We start from the raw sequence: 15,950 nt of genomic DNA, 5'->3' as shown, positions 1-15,950 counted from the left end.
CTGTTTTGCGTACCCCTGTAGGAGGTGGAATAATGTTCCCCAAAGTTATCAGGTCCTGATCCCTTGAGCTTGTAAATGTTACCTTGTTGGGAAAAATAGTCTTTGCAAATGTGATTAAATATCTTGAGATGGGAAAGATGATCCTGGACCATCCAGGTGGGCATAAATGCTATCACAGGTGTCCTGACAAGAGCAAGGCAGAGAGACAGTTGACACCCCAGGAGAAGGGGGTGTGGTGATGTGTCAGAGGCTGCCAGCGGCCACCAGAGCTGGAAGAGGCAAGGACCAGATTCTCCCCAGAGCCTCCAGGAGTGCCATCCGGCTGCCCATGCCTTAATTTCAGTCCAGTGATGCTGATTTTGGACTTCTGGTCTCCAAACTGTGAAAGAATAAATTTCTTTAGTTTCAAGCCACCAAGTCTGTACTGCTGTTTTACAGCAGTCACAGGAAACTAATAAAACTTCCACACTCTGTGAGCCACGCGTGAATTCACAGGGCCAGAACGGAGGAGAAGGCATACGTGATTACAGGTAGAACCGCTGATGAACTCAGGCACCAGGTCATAAAAGAGAAGACACATTTCCTATTTGTGTTGTGAATACAAAGTTATGTTAGGATTAAACTTGAGCCTGATGATACAAACTTGGAAACTTCCAAAGAGTATCACCAAATATAAATGATAGGCCTCATGTTTGAAGATATAGCATTCTTACTTTTTACTTTTTATTCTCAAAAATAACCTCTGGTAATTCAGATGTAAATAATGATGAAAGCAAACATGCAATGTATGTGCATTAATGCTGTTTGAGACTGACTCATGGAAATTATGATTATCACTGTTGACCTGGAAATGTTTATTTTTAAACTTAGAAATGACAAGTTGTCTGTTAAAAAAATATTTCTAAAAAACTAACCCTGAAAACAGTCTCAAGTCCACATAAGGAGAGCATCATCACCATCAATCAATACTAAAATTCACTGCAGAGTGCTGGTCACTGTAGGCAGGACACAGAGGACAAAGCGTCTGTCTTCAAGGTCTTTGTCGAAATGAATACAATTCAGAAATATATAAGTATTTTAAAAGGGCAAAACTTTAATAAAAGAATAATAAAGCAAAAAGAAATTAAATGAGTTATTCTCCTGCAAGGATAATTGGTTCACCTGCAGGATGAAGACCTGCCAACGCTTAGACTCAGAGCAGGCTTAAAAAACATGCATCGCCTGGCTGGCTGGAGTATAGAGTAGCATCAGTGGCCTTATTCTCACTGTGTTTCTGCTCTTAAAGAAGTCCCCTGTAAGAGTAGTCTGGGAAAACTTCACTGGCAATTGATGGTGGCCACAAGACATAGTTATTTTGAGAATGTCTTGCAGAATGTCTCAAGAGCAAATGCAAGGCTTTCCGGGTGTAGCACTAAAGGCCCGATAAAGAGATGGTTACCTTGACCTGGAGCACTGGCCCCTGTCATCTAAGGCAGAGGTTGAGCTATGAGGAGCCAGGTTCTTACTGCTGGGAACCTGGGGAAAGGACATAAATGGGCTCAAATAGGGCACAATGGACTGAATTATGCCATGTGAAGCCGGTTAGCATCTCAGTGTGCCGGGGCAGGGAAGATGTTCTGATAATCTGTTCTGGTGCTAATGCTCTTCCATTTAGGAGTCAGATCCATAGATCAGTTCAGGAGAAAACATTTAAGATTCTTAAGCTAATGTAAAAATAATGTGGAACTATGGATGCCACCAATAATCAGGAAAAGGAATGGCTAGTGGAAAATTATTGCACCAAAATCCTGACTGCTCTTATTTTATGCTGAGTACACAACCAAAACAGGAAAGTGCTGTAGGCTCTATAATGCTCGGTAGGGAAGGATCCACCCTAAGGAAATATCATTAATTCTGCACTCTCAGGAGTATTAGAAAAATATCATGGAGAGGCTGAGGGGAATTATAAGACTTGAAGTTACTAGAATTTGCTTGTTTTACATGTATTCTAAATGCTATATGTTAGACACAGTAGTGTACAATAGAATTGATCACCCTTTTAATAGGACTTTCTTCTAATTCCTGCTTACAAATGGGAAATTGGTGGCTAAATGGAATTTCTGCCTTGGTCCTTGACTTAGAGAAGGGTTCTTTGGGTCCTAGCTAACCCTCCCAGAAAGGAGACCTATCCAGATTGGTAAGACCCCCAGGAAAATGGGTGAAAATACCCAAATAAAACATGAAATAACTTATTTTCTGCAATCAGTTTTTCTATGCTGACCGTAGCAAAGGAAAGCATCCCTGAGGAGCTTGTGAAGAAACTTACAATTTCCCCCTCTTGTCCCCAGGGAACCCTTTACTTTTTGGCAGTTGGGAATGTAATTCATTTAAAAATATGAGCAACTTAGGCACCAAACTGTGGTTCAGAGAAACTCAAATGTGGTGAATGTCTAGTTTAATTTCCTACTATGCACATGAAAAGCCAATCTTCATACAGGCACACAGCATCAAAAAAAATGTAACATCTTGTGATGAAAAGTGAGCAAAGCGTCTCTTAAAAAAATTTCATTAAGTCCATGAAATCTGTTTAAATGCATAGAGGGGGACTGAGGAACATCAGGGAGTTCACAGTGTGATGAGGCTCCAAATAGCTTATTGCCACCGTTGCATCCGGTTAGTGAAAGAGAAATGTTTGCCGTCTTCTCCGCTTGAAAGACACTAGGTTATCCCCAGACACTGTTGATTAAATATGTACAGAATGTTAATTAATAGTGGAAAATGTGGACAGAGTGTATGTAATCTCAGCACCTGAGAGATGTTATTCAAGCAAAAGTTCTAGTTTGATCAGCTTGGAAGTAAATTTTAGAAAAAAAAAAAAACACTTAAATTACTTAGTAATCTCTAGTTACTTCCTGAAATAAGTAAGAAAAGAGGACAAAACCAAAAGCTGTTTCTACATTAGAATGAATGAGACTGATTTTTTGATTTAAAGGGCAGAAATTAGATTTTTTCTTATTTAGACACTGTTTCTGTAATGTTTAGACGTGGTTAAGATAGTTGAAGTCGTGCTAAATTGAAAAGGAAAAGGCTGCAGAAAGCAAAAGTGGTTAAAACCATTATTTAGAAAATAACTACTTTTATATTAGTAAAAATGCAAAGAAACAGGTATATTTTTGTGATGTATTAGTTGAATTTCATCTTTAATCTATCCAGCTAACTAAAACACCCATAATGGATGTATTAGCATCTAAAGCAAAAGAAGAATTGGAGCACATTTTTGTTTTACTGTTTTCCTCTTAATTTTTGGAAGTAATCTCCCCCACACTTCAGTTCTAGTGGTTGGAGCTCAACAGTGCCAGTTACGCATGAAATGGAGAGCAGTAGTCAGCCTGAGAGAAGCAAAGAATTAGAGCAGAAAGGTAATAATTGTCTAATTTCTATTTTAATGGTGGATAAACACTTCTTTAAAATGTTAATTCATTTTTTCATTTAGCATTTTTCCCTTTTCTTTTTCCACACAGGTCAAAATTGACTGCGAGTGTTTCTTACATGTTTCAAAAAACCCTAAGGCTGTAAATGCACTTACAGTATTTGAAGACAGAACAGAAAAGAAACAGTTTACTGAGACAAAGCAGGTTGACTTGGAGTAAGCGGATTGGAGAAAGAGGGATTCTCCAGGTAGCTGGAAAAAGAAGAGGTGGCTGAGGAATGCAGACCCAGGTCTGGCTTTTTGTTCATGGCCAAGGGAGATAATGAGTGGGTAATCAAAGTAGACAGTTCCTCACAGAATCTGGGGCCCCTAATATGGCACAAAAATAGAAAAAACTGCAAGATGGAAAAGAACCGCAAGTCAAGGGATAATGGATGCTATTGTGATGTTATTGTGGATAGATGACCAGGGACCACTGTTATGGACTGAATGTGTCCCCCCAGAAATTCTATGTTAAACTTTTAACCCCCAAATGTGATGGTATTAGGAATTGGGGCCTTAAGGAAGTAATTAGGTCACAAGAGTAGAGCCCTCAGGAATGGGATTAGTGCCCTTATAAAAAGAGGTATGAAGGCATGAGAGCTTGCTCTCTGTTTGTTCTCTCTGCTATGTGAGAAGACAGCTGTCTACAAACCAGGAAGAGGGCCTTCATACGATGCCAGATCTGCCAGCACCTTCATCTTGGACTTCTCAGCCTTCAGAATTGTGAGAAATAAATTCCTGCTGTGTAAGTCATCTCTTCCACGGTAACATGTTATAGCAGCCTGAAATGACAAAGACAACCACAGCCCTCCCCATCAGTGGGCAGTAAACACACACAGACACACACATTGGCATTTCATGACACTTTGAAATCAAGAATGTTATTTTACTAGCTTCAAAATTCAATTGATACCATAAAAAACAGAGAAATGGTATATCTGTGATTTTGGACTGAGATTTGCAGCCTTCACACAGTATTTTAATATATCAGAGCTTTAAATGTGATGAATGAAAGCAATTTAGCTATCATTTATCAGTATTTGGATTATCTACAGCAAGGCTTTAATTTTAGAGTAGTTATATAACCTACCACTGAATTCTGATCTATCTGAAAAGTCTTAGGTATTTTAGTGTTATAGCAAATGTAATTTAGCAGTTAAGAGTACAACAATATAATTCCATGATGTATTCAAATATAAGTGTCAATGCATCTGAACTAATTGCTTCCATTCCCACTAATATGGGTCTCTTTTAGATTCTTTGCTTTAAGTAGGCAAGTCCTATTGAGAAAATAATTTTTCCTTCTCTCAGGAGGCCATTTCTAAAATAATAATAATGATAATATGCACCTGGGAAACAAGCTGGTAGAATAATTCTTTTCCTTTCTGTTTACCTATAGTCACTTTGAAAGTGCATTTTTAAAAAGCATTAAAACTGCTAATCCCAAAATAACACAAAAATAAAACAACAGTTTCATTGGATGATTATATATTCAATTTTGAAGTCCTAACTCTCGAGGACCTCAAGGAAGGGGCATAGAGGTCTGAATCCTATCTAGAAAGGAAGGCACGATTGGTAGAAGCCGAACAGCAGTTCCAATCACCCAGTCTGTCTGAGCTCACACTCTGCAAATATTTGTGAACACTTTGTAGGGGCCACACTCCATGCTAGATCCTGGGGATGCCCACATTAAAAGATATTTAGGAGAGGTCCTGAAAAAATGCCTGGTGTATTATAGGTGACTGATAAATGTACGATGTTAGTTTATTTAACAATACTATGTATTTGAGTATAGTAAGTATATAAAACATATTTGTGAAGAGTGAGACTATTTAGTGATAGTATACGTGGAGATACTTACATTCAATGTGAAATGAGAAAAGTAACTGGAAAACTTAAGGTGGATTACCCATTTCCCAGAGAGATTTTAAAATGAGTATTTTCCAGGTGAATATTAAAAGAAGAAATAAGAAAAGTGTGGGGAGTATTGGGAAACATGGGGCGTTTAGTAACGCAGAACAAAGAAGGAGCAAGCGTGGCAGCCCTCTGAGAATTTGCCCAGCTTGCTTGCTACAAGAGCCTCAGTCACGGTGCAGGATTTTCTCATGGAAGTTTGTGACCATTGATAGAGTTGCATCATCAATGCCAGGTAAAAGTACCCAGACTCTGTTAAATCTACTGAGAAAAGTGGGAGTTCACAGTAGTAATAAAGATCCTGGAAAATGTACAGGTAAGGTCGACATGAAGTGAGAGCATTTGGAGATAACGCTGTGCCTTTTCTGTGGGGAATGGAACGTTCCCCACACAAGATGACGGCGAGGCTCAAACACCCTTTACTGGAACTCAGGCAGCCTCTCCTCTGCTTCAAGACAGGAAGGAAGATGCCTCGAAATTCCTCTCTCTTTGCTTTTCTGTGGGTTTTAGTCTGACTAGTGTAATGTAAGCTGTCAAAATGTAAAAGAAACAGACCTTTGGACCTCACACCATCATGTGGCTACATTTACAGGAAATGGCAATATCCCAAGTGTTAAAAGGTATATTCTGTGCCTACCTTGGCATTCAGGGAAGAAGCACTTAACAAGGAGCTGAAAATAGCAAAACTATTCTATCTGTAAATTTCCAATGTATTAAACTACAACACAACAACAAAAGCATCTCTTTTGTCTTTAAAAGTCTCTTATTGTCTTTAAAAGTAAAGTAAAATTAGTGCAGTACCTAAACTCTGATGGTTTTTGCCTCCAACAGTCATGGAATTAATTAGGCTGTGTTGTCTAATCTCCCTTAGAGAGGTAAACCCTGGCAATTATGATTCATGGAAAAAGTGAACGTTGTCTATATACATTTTATAAAAATAGTAATTTTAAGGTTAAGGATATTCGTTCAATGGTTAGGATGCATATATATATATATATGTAAAGTTTTCTCTTAGTCTTTTTTAATCAATCGAATTTGTGATCTGATTAGCACTTAGCACAAATAATTTTGGGAAAATAAAATACAACTACTCTTGCTAACATTCTACAGCTGTTCAAGAAAAAAAGAAAAGATACTCCACTCATTACTATTTAAAGGAGATTATGCAAGAATTTCCAATTAGGTTAGAGGCCACCTTTTAGATGTTGGAAGAGATGCATGATTACATCTTCCAAAACAGTGTGGAAATTCTCACAATCCCTTCATTTTAAAATCCTGGCAGTTGGATGGGAAACAGCTATTAATTAGGAAAGCAAAGTAATACTCTTTAAATCAGAAGAGTTTGATCCTTATGAGTAGATTGATCAACATTAGCTGAGTAATTTAACTCATTAAACAGATGTCTAATAACACACTTTCTCATCCTCCATTAAAAAATGATGTTTGCTTTATTATTTTTCTCCATAGACAGGGCATGTTTTGCATAAGCTTCACAGAAGTTATTTGCAAAGCTTCAAAATACATTTTAGTCTTTCTTCTTAAACATTGTGATTTTTCTGTCCAGACTATAAAATTGAAAGTACCACTAACAAATCTTACTGTATTTAGACAAAATAGCTCTGTAAACTTCATGCTACAATGCTACCTGTTACATAATTTTTGAAAAGGAGATCTATTTTTCACTTTTTTATTGATATATAATGGTACATATTTTGGGAGTACATGTGATATTTTGATACCTGTATACAATGCATAATGGCCAAATCAAGATAACTGGGATATCCATCACTTCAAGAAATTATCTTTCCTTTGTGTTAAGAATATTACAATTTTTCTCTCCCTGCTATTTTGAAATATATAATAAATTATTCTTAAATATAATTTTCTTACTGTACTATCGATATGAGAATGTATTTCTTCTACCTAACTGTATTTTTGCACATTTTAACCAACTTCTCTTTATCCCCTGCTTTCTCATTCCCTTCCCAGATACTGGTGACCATATTTTACTCTCTACCTCTACGTAATCCACTTTTTAGCTCCCATGTGCAATATTTGTCTTTCTGTGCCTGGCTTATTTCACTTAACATAATGACCATCCTTGTCACTACAAATGACAAGATTGCATTCTTTTTTGGCTGAATAACATGATATACCATGTAACCATTCTTGTTATATTAACAATGGCTGGATAGTTTCTGGACAGCCCTTGTATATATACCACATTTTCTTTATCCATTCATATATTGATATACACTTAGGTGGATTTCATATCTTGGCTGTTGTGAATAGTGCTGCAATAAACATGGTGGGGCAGAAATCTCTTCAATATACTGATTTCCTTTTTTTTGGATATATACCCAGCAATGGGAATACTGGATAATATAGTAGTTCTATTTTTAGTTTTTTGATGAACCCCCATACTGTTTTGCATAATGGCTATACCACTTTACATTCCCATGAACATAGTATAAGTGTTTCACTTTCTCCATATTTTCAACAGTATTTGTTATTTTTTGTCTTTTTGGTAATAGCCATTTGAACTGGGGTGAAATGATATCACATTATGGTTTTGATTTACATTTCCCTGATGATTAGTGATGTTGAACATTTTTTCATATACCTATTGGCCATTTCTTTTTTTGAGAAATGTATACTCAGCTTTTTTGCCCATTTTGTAATTAGATCATTTGCTTTTTTTTTTTTAATTTATTCTTTTTTTTTTTTTTTTTTTTTGCTATTGAGCAGTTTGAGTTCCTTATTTATTCTGGTTATTAATCCTTGGTTGGATGAATAGTTTATAAATATGTTCCCATCGTATAGGTTGTCTCTTCACTTTGTTGTTTCCTTTGCCGTGCAGAAGCTTTTCAGCTTGATGTGATCCCATTTGTCTATTTTTGCTTCGTTTGTCTGTGCTTTTGAGGTCTTATCCAAAAATCTTTGCCCCCATCAATGTTCTGCAGCATTTCCCCAGTGTTTTCTTCTAGTAATTTCATAGTTTCAGATCTTACATTTAAGCCTGTAATCCATTTTGAGTTGATTTTTTTACATGGTAAAAGATGGGGCTCTAGTTTTGTTCTTCTGCATATGAACATCAATCCAGTTTTCTTGACTCTGTTTATTAAGAAGACTGTCCTATCCCCCATGTATGTTCTTGGCACCTTTATCAAAAATGAGTTGACTAGAAGTGCACGGATTTATTTCTGGGTTCTACTCTATTCTATTGGTCTATATTTTAAATAGCCAGACAATAGAGAGTCAGGAATGTTCCTTCTTTTTCTCCTTATTCTATTAATGAGAAAATACAGAAAAAAATAAAGCAGGGTAAGTACCAGGATTAGGCTGGATAGTTTCATTTTGAAATAGTGAGGTGGTACTTTAAATAATAAGGCAAAAAATAATATTTAAAGGCCAAGATGTATATATATATATATATATAATATGAATATATTTAATTCATGTAAATATGAGTGTGAATACATATGCATGAATTTTTACTTGACATAAAGAATATGAATATGTAACATAAATGTATGCATATGTATTTTTATTTTTTTACTTTATGCAGAGAATGTGGTATTGAAGTTCTCTAGTAGAGGCCTTTGGAAGTTCTGAAAGTCACAGTAGTCCTCATTGTAAGTTTAGTTTTTCAGTAAGGAAGATGACCTGCTATGTTTAAGAATGCATTTTTAGTGCAAAAGTACATGTTACCAGTTGGTATTGACACGATTCTGAGGGAAATGAACAATAATGAGCCAAAGGTATTTTCTTCTTACACTTCATGTTAAGTTCTTTTAACTTTCCTATTCTCCAGTAGCAAAATGTTACAATCATACCTTCTTTGTCTCAGCCAATTGTTTTCTGTCCTCATCCTAGCATTTAAACTTTACTGATTTGATGATTATTTTCCATTCCCATAACATTTGACCTAGGAAGTTGACAAAAGGTCAGCTGGCTCTGAAGAGGGACATGATTCAGGAAAAACGGCTCTGTGCTTTTCTTATCTTACCTTCCTAAATCGAAACCTCATTCTTTCTTCCCACTATCTTGGCCTCCAATGTTATGCTAGAGCATTTTTGCAATGATAACATGTATTCCATCACAATATATTATTCTTTTTATAGGAGTCTTTCTTCCTAGCTCTTTCCTTTGCTCTGACTTTGGATTGCAGCTACACAGTGTGAATAGTGACACATAAGCACCCTGCTTATTTAAAAGGTATCATGTGGTTAAGTGAGTCTTGTAACAGAGAGCTGAGAATTTATTTCTAAAATTGATTTGAGCAGACCCTATGAGAGACCTCAGCCAGCACTCTAGGAATTAGCTGCCATAGATATCTTTGTTTATCTTCCCCACTTCAGTTCAGTTAAGTGCATTATTAATAGTTTATGTGACTCCTTGATGTTTGGTTTTAGTGTTTTCATACAATGAAAGATGATAAAGTGATGGCATTTTTATTATGCATTTTAATTGCTAATTGTTAAAAAGTGTATATTGTTCCCTTCAGGTTCAATTCCTTTGTGACTTAATGTTGCTGGTCATTTTTGAGCTAGGTCAAATTACTCTTATACTATTTTATTTTTTTCTCTTGTTTTTTCACCTTTTCTTTTTTAAGGAGATAACCTTTCCTTTATTTTAGATAGTTATCTATGGCCCTTATTCTTTTTAATTGCGTTAAAAAGAATATCTACCAAACAAAACTTGGTATTCAATTTCAGGTAATTTAGTCTTAGAATATTTCAAGACCTGTTTTATGAACTTAATCAGGTAATGTTAAAAGTTATGGACAGAGTTTTGAGTTTTCATTTTGAAGGATTAATAAAACTTTAATTGGAAAATAAGTACATAAAATTCCTCTTGAACAATTTCTTAGAGAGCTTATCAAAATATTTATTTGGTATAGAATTTGAAGACCAGAAGTCAGCACTGCTTTTTGTTGTTGATATTGTTTGTTAATTTAACAGAACTCAAACTGCTAAATTGTCTCAGCCTAAACTGATGGCAACCTCTAGGCAATCATTCTCAGTTACATGTTGTAAAGATCTGTCTCTTAAATTTTAAGAAATATTCTCTGAAAATTTAAAATCCAGAATACATGGAATTAAACACCCTTGCCTAGTCTTCTTAGAGGCTGTGGATTGGTGGAGAACAGGAGGAAATGCTTTTGTAAAAATGAAGAAGCCAAGACTGGCTGATTTTTAAACCTCCAGCTTTTACTAATAATGTAGAAGCCCTGGGAAAACACTTGGAAGTCCTCCTTTAAAAACTAAGACCATAAGACTCGACGCTACAATATTTTTAATTTCAAGAAGTATTGGATCAGTAAATTTATAAGCTATTGTGTCTTATAATTTGGTAACATCTAAAAAAGAGTTTAATAGTCTTAAAATGTACTGAAAGTTACTGTTACAATAACAAGAAAGCATTTTTAGATGGATGTAGTCTTTGAATATTCCTACCTACTAAACTCTTTCCCACTTTCTCATTAAGGTAACAATTATTCTGGTTTTGAGGCCCAATTTATCAGTTTATTACATTTCAAAACTCTCACTTTTTTTAAGGCAAGCAAGGCCTAAAGAAACTATTTTAATAGATTTGGAATTAAAAATACTATTCTGATTTTTATCCAAGAGATTTTCCAAGATTTAAAATGTAAAACTTCCAGATTTGACTAATTGAAAACTGAAACAGGCCGGGCGCAGTGGCTCATGCCTGTAATCCTAGCTCTCTGGGAGGCCAAGGCGGGCAGATTGTTTGAGCTCAGGAGTTCGAGACCAGCCTGAGCAAGAGCGAGACCCCGTCTCTACTAAAAATAAAAAGAAATTAATCGGACAACTAAAAATATATAGAAAAAATTAGCCGGGCATGGTGGCGCATGCCTGTAGTCCCAGCTACTCGGGAGGCTGAGGCAGGAGGATCGCTTGAGCCCAGGAGTTTGAGGTTGCTGTGAGCGAGGACGATGGCACAACACTCTAGCCTGGGCAACACAGTGAGACTCTGTCTCAAAAAAAAAGAAAACTGAAACAAAATATCGTTTTTCACATAGTTAAAATCTTGAAATAGTCTTTTGCTTATATACCTTTCAGGAAAAACTGGTACAGGTATACTAATGCAGACTACTCTATCAAACATTTAGAGCTTGATAAATGTTCCCCAAAATGTGAGAGACAACATTTAAGAAAATGTCACTGCCTTAACCAAGACATTAATATTTTGAAATAATCCTTGACATTCTCCTTATATTGTGCTTTTTTTCCTGTTCAATACTTCCTTTGGGATTTCCCAAATTAACCCTAACTATGCCTACGCTTTAAATAGTTTTCCAAAGATTTAAAATTTTTCATCTTTCATTTTGGTTGTGGAAAAAAGAAAGGATTCATATTGATTTCCATACATAAGTATTCACCAATGGTAACTATGTTTGAAAGACTTGCTTCATAATCTCAGGGTCCTCTTGAATGCAAATAATCTGAAAGTTTAAAAGAGGAGCAATAGAATATTTTCTGTCAAAATATTATGACCAAGAGATCTAAAAACTGCTCAAACTATTTGCCATAAAATGAAAGCAAGAATCATTCCATGTTAAATCTGAAGCTGGGTGTCCAATCCAAGTACTAACCAGGGCCAACCCCACTTAGCTTCTGAGATCAGACGAGATTGGGTACATTCAGGATGGTAGGGCCATAGGCAACCGAGATTACTGGAATTGATAAACAAATTCAGCAAAGTCACAGGTTACAAAATCAATGTACACAAATCATTAGCATTCATATAGGTCAAAACAGTAAAATTGAGAACCAAAACAAAGACTCAATACCCTTTACAATAGCAACAAAGAAAATAAAGTACCTAGGAATATATTTAACTAAGGAGGTAAAAGACCTTTACAGAGAAAACTATGAAACACTGTGGAAAGAAATAGCAGAGGATGTAAACAGGTAGAAAACCATACTATGCTCATGGGTCAGCAGAATCAACATTGTTAAAATGTCTATACTACCCAAAGTGATCTACAGATTCAATGCAATGCCTATTAAAATACCAACATCATTTTCACAGATCTAGAAAAAATAATTCTATGCTTTGTATGGAAACTGAGAAGACCCCATATAGAAAAACAATCTTAAGCAAAAGAACAAATTGGGAGGCATCAATTTACCAGACTTCAAGCTGTACTACAAGACTATAGTAACTAAAACAGCGTGGTACTGGCACAGGAACAGAGACATAGATCATTGAAACAGAACTGAAAACCCAGATATAAAACCATCCTCATATAGCCATCTGATCTTTGACAAAGCAGACAAAAACATATCCTGGGGAAAAGAATCCTTATTCAATAAATCGTGCTGGTAAAATTGGATAGCCACATGTAGAAGACTGAAATAGAATCCTCAACTCTCACCTTTCACAAAAATCAACTCACGGTGGATAACAGACTTAAACCTAAGGCAGAAAACTACAAGAATTCTAGAAGAAAATGTTGGAAGAGCTTTTATAGACATTGGCCTAGGCAAGGAATTTATTAAGGAGACCCCAAGGGCAATCACAGCAACAAGAAAAATAAATAAATGGGACCTGATCAAATTAAAAAGCTTCTGCACAGCCAAGGAAACTATCACAGGAGCAAACAGACAACCTACAGAATGGGAGAAAATATTTGTATGTTACACATCCAATAAAGGGCTGATAACTGGAATCTATATAGAACTCAGGAAAATCAGCAAGAAAAAATCAAACAGCCCCATTAAAAAATTGACAATGGACATGTACAGAAACTTCTCAAAAGAAGGTAGACTAATGGCCACCAAACATATGAAAAAATGTTCAACATCTCTAATCATCAGAGAAATGCAAATTAAAACCACAATGAGATATTGCTTAACTACACTGAGAATGGCTCTTATCAAAAAGTCCCAAAACAATAAATGTTGGCATGGACGAAGAGAGATAGGAACACTCATACACTGCTGGTGAAACTACAAGCTAGTACAACCTCTATGGAAAGTAATATGGAGATACCTCAAAGAGCTAAAAGTAGAACTACCATTTGATCCAGCAACCCCATTACTGGGCATCTACCCAAAGGAAAAAAAGACATTCTGTCAAAAAGACATCTGTACTCAAATGTTTATAGCAGCACAATTCACAATTGCAAAGATGTGGAAACAACCCACAACCCAAGTGCCCATCGATACATGAGTGGCTTAATAAAATGTGTTATATGTGTACCATAGAGTTCTACTCAGCCACAAAAAACAATGGTGATCTAGCACCTCTTCTATTATCCTGGATGTAGCTAGAGCCCATTCTACTAAGTGAAGTAACATAAGAATGGAAAAACAAGCACCACATATACTCACCATCACATTGGTGCTAGTTGATCAACACTTAAGTGTACATATAATACTAACATTCACCAAGTGTCAGGCAGGTGGGCGGGGGGAGGAGGGGATGGGTATATACACACCAAATGGATGCAGTGTGCACCATCTTGGGGATGGACATGCTTGAAGCTCTGACTTGGGTGGAGCAAAGACAATGTATGTAACCTAAACATTTGTACTCCTGTAATATGCTGAAGTAAAAACAATAAATAAAAATAGTAAAGTAAATAAATCTGAAGCTGTCTTTAGTTCTTTGCCATCATAGTGAGATCCGTTTGGTGTTCCCTTAGAAATGTGCAGGCCAGATCAAACGCCAGCAGATGAACACCATTCATGCTTAATGTTCAGTAGACCACAGCAAACATGGGATGTGTTAATATAGTCCCCTGTACCAGTTTTTCATGAGCAACCACTGCAGTGCTACAACTTTTCTAATAAGTGACACATTTTCCATCAGTTCAGGTATTTGCATAGATATATTTTGAGGTGCACATAAAAACTAACTAACCTGGTAGTATGAAGTTTGACCATGTTGGTTATCTTAAACATTTAAATGTAGGTACTACCTTGTAACTTCATTTTTAAAACAGAATCTGATTCAAAAATTATTTTTAGGTACAATATTTAGAAAATCTCTTAAACACTCTGGTAACCACTATATAAACTGTGGTTTTTCCAGTAATTTAAAATGTTTACTGACACCAACTTAGTATTATTTATATAATAAAGGTAAATTATATAGAAATAATGCATAATGCCAAAAAAACAATAGAGGCATAGATACAATGGGTATGCTAAATCAAATTATGTCTTTCCTTTTACTTTTTGCAAACCACAAAACCAAAAATGCCCTTTTCGCCCTTGATATTAGCAAGAATCTGCTACCACGAGACAGTTCTCAGAGATTCACTGCTATTTTTAATAAATAAAATAATACTGTGTACATAGTTTCTATGCCTATTGCAAACCACTTTTGCTGGGCTCAGTCTGAAAATATACAAGAGAGAGATTGAGCAGACTGTTTAACATATGAAGTGTCTATCAGACAGTTATTCTTGGTACTTGCCAAGTATTTAAATTAAATTTGGATATCTGTCTCTACGTGTGCTTAGCACATACATATTTTCTTTAGGCCATGAACTTCTAGTTGCTGATAATTAGAAACAGTACTCTTTGATTGAAGATAAGATGTAATGTGTATTCTTTAGTCATTTCATCTTTATTATGAGTTATAAAATGTAAAATAGCTCAATAGTAATCTGTAAAAAAAGAATGATCAGGAGATTGATGTTTAGTACAGAGTATAACTACACAATTACATAATTATAATTACATTTATAAATTCGCCACTCGTTTTTGATCAATGTATAGAGAACATTTCAAGTTTTATTGCCACTGGTGTTTTCCACCTTATAAAAAACATTCTCATTAGGATAGCGGGAAAAACTAGGAGAATAAACTCTCCTAGTTTCTTTTTTTTCCCTTGTTAATCTCATTCAACTTAATCTTAACAAGGGTCTAAAGTATAATTGGAATCACTTGGATTCAGTCCTGAAGCTAATTTGCGTTTGGAGAGAGGAAGTGTGGTAGTTACACAGATCAGCTGCAGACTCCTCCAAAGGAAGTGTAAAAGGTGAAGGTGGTGTGTTTAGAAGAAGCTGCTCCAGCCTGTTTTATGACTGTTGAATGGTTCAGTTGGGTTATTCACGCTAACCAAGCTAAGAAGGAAAATAGGACTGCATAACCTGTGGCAAACTCAAATTACCTTTAAAAAAATAGTGCGGATTTAATAGTAGTGCTCAGAATGGAAAATTTAATAAATATCTTATTTAATTTTTAGGTAAATTTTCTTCTCTCAGGCAACTCAAATAATGTCCATTTTAGCCATGTGCTGTTGAACAGAATTGGAGGACCAATGAAAAACTATTGACTCAAGTAGAAAACCATGGATTTCAAAAACAGTGAGATGATTCATATTTTAAACATGTGCGTGTCTGTGGATAGTGGTATGCGATTTATCATCCTGCCCCTGTTTTATGTTATGCCTTTATTATTTTAGCAAGACTAAGAGGTTTCTATTTACAAATTTGAAGGACCTGCGTACCAATTCCTTAAAACACAAACGCGTTTGGAGGTAATCTTCCCTTAAAATGCACCTCACAGCTTTATTCACATCTTAATCTCATCAGTCGCTTAAA

The sequence above is a fragment of the Propithecus coquereli genome, unplaced genomic scaffold (genome assembly GCF_000956105.1).
Source record: "Propithecus coquereli isolate 6110/MARCELLA unplaced genomic scaffold, Pcoq_1.0 Scaffold125, whole genome shotgun sequence".
NCBI classification, from domain to species: domain Eukaryota; kingdom Metazoa; phylum Chordata; class Mammalia; order Primates; family Indriidae; genus Propithecus; species Propithecus coquereli.
This window is presented reverse-complemented; position numbering follows the sequence as displayed.